Source organism: Pyxicephalus adspersus, chromosome 7 (assembly GCF_032062135.1).
Source record: "Pyxicephalus adspersus chromosome 7, UCB_Pads_2.0, whole genome shotgun sequence".
In the NCBI taxonomy this organism is placed as follows: domain Eukaryota; kingdom Metazoa; phylum Chordata; class Amphibia; order Anura; family Pyxicephalidae; genus Pyxicephalus; species Pyxicephalus adspersus.
Window position 1 is genome coordinate 37,674,722 of NC_092864.1, and position 5,146 is coordinate 37,679,867.

Here is a 5,146-nt window from a genome sequence, read left to right on the forward strand (position 1 = left end):
ATCCGATTCTGCTTGATGAATTAGGGCCATTGTCCTTGGACTGTAATAAAGACAAATGACTGAGGTAGGATTGTGAGCCCATTTGAGGGACAGTTAGTGACTTGATTATGGACTTTGTAAAGCACTGCGTAATACGTTGGCACTATATAAATACTGTGTAATAGTAATATTAGAGCTGCTGACATTGCAGCAGTCTCAAGGCTTTGTAATGTCCACACAAACAAGTATTTTATAGGTAAATAACATATCTAAAATTTGTAGAATACATACATCTTATAGTATGATTTTTGTTGTCTGGCGACACAGGGTCACTTGGGCTGTAACCTAAATGTTCTAATGGTATCTATTAAACACTCCCCAAAAAATCAGATTCAGATCAGAAGTCCGAAAAAAGCTGAAAAAAAACATAAAAATTCAATAAAGGCAGCCTAACAATAATACTTATTGCTGCTTGGCTGCATCCTTGCCCCAGTTTAATAAAACAAAACTCATCTCCAATAGTAACAATGTGACCACAATGACACCAGTATACTACCCAGGAGTCAGACAGTGTCAGCTTCCATCTAAATTCCCCTGCTCAGTAATTTTGTTGGCAATAAATTTCTTCCAAACTTGCAACTATTTTTATTTCCCCTTTCCATCCATCCCAGCCTGGTTTTAATGTACATGTTACTCATTGCACAAGAAACAAGCAGCATTCTTTGCCCCCCCCAAAAAAAAAATTGCAGTGGGATGCAGAACAGTGAAGCACACCATATGTCATTACTGCTTTCCAGACATCATCTCATGACACAGGAAACCAGGATGGAAGCTGCAAAGGTGTAAAGCAATCCATAAATAGCAGAGTATATAACGATGAGAATGAAATTGTGCTGTATGTTATCATTGTGAATATTGTAACATCATATGCCCTGATGTTACAGCAATGCATGGAGGAACCTGAGCGCAGAATGTCGAAGTACCTTTAGCAGAATTGTCGCCTACACACAGTACTTTAAACTTGTGAACAGACACAAAAGATAAGGGCTGTGTGCTTAGATCCTTGTAATATTATGACACAATGGGCCTGATTCACTATATTTAATAATGTTGGCATAACAATTGTGCAGTGGTATGCCTAAAAGACAAATATGATTTAGACCATTGTGGTACATTTGTGCACGTGTTATGTCTTGTTAATGTTTTACTGTGCAAAGGCAGCCTTTCTATTTGAATTGTCATTTTTGGCAGCACCAAACTGCAAGTTGGGGTGCCTTGCTGAGTGAATGGCACATTAGACAATACATATATGTAACATCAATATTTATTTTTATTATTATTATTATAATTGTTATTATTATTATAATGATAAAGCAGCAACATATTACGCAGTGCTGTATATTAAATAAGGATAGAAAATCACAGATACCAACAATGACACAGGAGGAGAGGACCCTGCTCAGAAGAGTTTACAATTTAGGAGGTGTGGGAAGTAACACACAATAGAGAGGGAGATATGGAATGATGGATAAGTAGGTAAGAAGGTAAAGAGACAGTAGAAGATGGGTAGGTAAGTTTGAAAAGATGGGTTTTAAGAGTTCTTTAAATAAACAGGAAGTAGGAGCAAGCCGAATAGGACGAGGAAGACCAATTCAAAGAGTTGGAGCAGCTCTAGAAAAGTTTTGGAGCTGTGCGTGTGATGAGGTTATGAGTGAGGAAGTCAGCAGTAGGTCATTGGAGGAGCAAAGAGAGCGGCTAGAGGTGTATTTATCTATCAGGTCAGAAAGGTAAGTGGGACAAGAACTGTGTAGGCATTTGAAGGCAAAGCACAGGAGCTTGAATTTGATTCTAGGGTGAAATGGAAGTTAATGAAGAGAACTGCAAAGAGATGCTGCAGAAGAGGAGCGGTGGGAAGGATAGATGAGTCTGGCTGCAGCAATGATAATAGATTGTAGAGGAGAGAGTCAGGTAGGTGGAGTATGTAGCAGCAAAATGGTGTAAATGGGCTCGGTAAGAGCAACAAAACCGCATGAAGTGCATACCAATATTATCATCATGTTGTCACAGCAACATTTTGCAAGGCATTTGTAAAAAATTAAGCAAACTTCATGCTATTTAGTTGAAGAATTGAAAGCAAATGTCAGTTCTGGAATGAGGGATATTAAAGCCCAACTCTAGTCTTAGGATCCCCTTTCTCCCCAAGACTCCTAGTCCTATTGGAGCTCCCCAGCACCATTTCAAAAGATATGTACATTTATAGCTTTTTTATATAGTTATGTCTAGATGTACTTGATGAAAAAGGTTTTAATGTTTTTTTGTAAATAAATAATGTTTTTACTAGTTTTAGATCATACTTGATTCTTTATGAAATGTTTGCAATTGTGGTGTGGCATCTCACTGGTATTCTCCAGGAATGATTTTTATTGTATTGATTACCTTTTTTATAGTTCTGATCTGTAAAAGAATGAATTACATCCTGTTTTAGGGCCATTGTGGTGTGTTAGCAGCAGTCTCAGGCCTTTTGAATGTCTATACAGCAGAGGTTTTATCAGTTAAATATCATGCACAGAATACATTAAATACACATAGATCCCTACGGTAACAATTTGTTGAAATTAATGATCAGGTGTCAGATTTCCCTTTAAAGAGACTTGAAGAAGAAGGGCAAATTGCTGCAGGAATAACATTTACCCTTCCCCCAGATAAGAAATTTTAAATGCTGCACGGTTTACATTTACATGCCAGTATCCATGCTCATAATTAATATAAGGCTAAGGTGATCATAAAAAATCAAACAGTTAAAAAATGAATGATTCAAAAAAGCCATAAACTACAAAATAAAATACTTTCTTATACTGTCATTTAAAACTATATTTCACTAAACAAGCTCCACGGTTTGTAGAAGGACAAGGCTTGCTTTCCCAGGTGAAGAAGTGGATTGAAATGTTGCACAGAAAAGCATTTCTGTCTCCTGAACAGATGGTGATGGTCCTGTTGCTAGGATTAGACTCCAAGAATGTAGAGGTTTTTTTTTTTTATTTAATTCCAGATTATTTGCTTCAGCATCGTGAATATCCCTGAGATTCCTAAGGCAAAATACACAGATAGAGACAAAAAAAGACAAAGGGAAGGAAAAAAAGAAAAGAAAAACAGAGTGTATACAAGTAAAAAAAAGGACAAAAGGGTGAAAAAAGTAAGTCTGGAGCCTTATGAGTAAAAGGTTTGAGGAAATACGTCTGCTCAGCTGTGTGCAATCACCTGGACTTGGGACGTAGACAGGAAGGAAGGAAGACTGGTTTGGCAAGAGACGCAAAGCTTTGATGCTGCAGATACCACAGAGTAAAATACCCATTCCCTTCCATTAGAAGTCTGTTGACTTTCTTAATTAAGACAAACATGTTTCTGTAAAACCAGTTCCCTAAAAAAAAAAAGAACACATTTGTCCTTTTTTTTATTTTTTATTCCCTTTTCCAAAGAAAAAAAAAAGATTTCAGGCGCACACCAGGAGCCGACATATAACATAGGTGGTCCTACAAAATATTTTACAGGCTTATTTTTAGGTCGTACCCATGCAGTAAATGAATTTAATTTCCTTTATTCAATTAAATAACCAATAATAATTGTAGCTATGCTTTATAGGAAAGAATAGAATGCACATGTGTTAGAGCAAATATGTATTTTAAAATAAATGGTTTTTATTGCAGCTTTTCTTTATTGACAAGGCGTTTAGGAATATTGAGAATACGTTGTACTGGTTGGCTCAGTGGGATGTCATTATGTTCTGCAAATAACTTAAAAGAAATAAAGTGTTCGTAAATATATATAAAGCTTTTAAAGTGTGTAAAAAATGAGCATGGAATAAATATGCCTATTGTGCTCCTTTTTTGTAACTTAGTCTTTTATTTATTTTTATTCCTTGTTGAACACCATGTATTATTGCTTGCAATCAAATTCGAAAGACTAAATTGACTAAATTTAGTCAACACTTCATTCAGAATTATTTAGAGAAAACCAATCATTTACATTTTAGAATAATAAAAAAAAAAGTTGTTGTAACTAAAATGTTATTTTAATATTTATTTATTTATTTTTTGCTTTTTTTTTTTTTTTTTATAATGCTGGATACTAAAAACATTCAAATAAAGTGTTAAAAGTAAAGGGGGATTTTAGCCCCGGAGTGTATTTTTTTGGATTCCCCAATACCTAATTAATTGTTCCACCATTAATAATTAGGAAGTGGCATAATTTTTATTGAGGAAGGGACAGGCAATGTATCTTATGCATTAAAACAAACTTACCTGCCTATGTGCAGCTCAGTGTGGGATGCCGAGATTTTTTAGGGACATCCTCTGGAACTGAATACACTCCCACGAGCATACGTTCTACCATCCTGATCAATCAAGATGGCCGATGATCTGATAGCTGAAAGAAAACCAGGTAAATATGGGATCACTGCCAATCCCTATTTAATGTACAGCGCTGCGTAATATGTTGGCGCTATATAAATCCTGTTTAGTAATAATAATAATAATAGCATGAGGACAGGCAAAGGTAAGTAAAAAATTGTGATCAGACAGGTTCATTTATTCTATTGCAGAAGAGAAACCATTATATATTGTGTATAGAAGAGAGTGAAAATTTTCCTGGAAGAGTTTCTTTCTTTTTTTGTTCTGGTGACTGGTAATATCAGGACAGGAAATAAAATTTCACAGCAATGCAAACAGTGCAACATTTAAGGCAACTCGGCTCCATGAGCTCTGTGGGCGACCAAATGAATGTGCCTCGCTCCATCAGAAAAGGTCTTTACTCCAACAAAAGCTCTGGATTCTTCACAGCATCTCCTATTCTTTAACTTTATTATTACAAACATAGTTATACTTCATCTGGTACAAAGCTCCTCTGTTGACATGGGTCACCCTTCAATTGGGCTTAGTCACAGGCTCTATGACAGTAAAGTTTTATTGAACGTCAAATAGGGTTTTAAGGAGTGCACCCAAGGCTACGGTTGTCTTAAATATAGTTTTGGTTTTTATTATTAATAATACAATTATTATGATTATATATAATATATTATTATTATCTTGTATTTATATTGCACTAACATATTATGAGGTGCTTTGCATTAATTTAAGGGCATTTCTTTTGGGAAAACTAATAATCTTGCAGG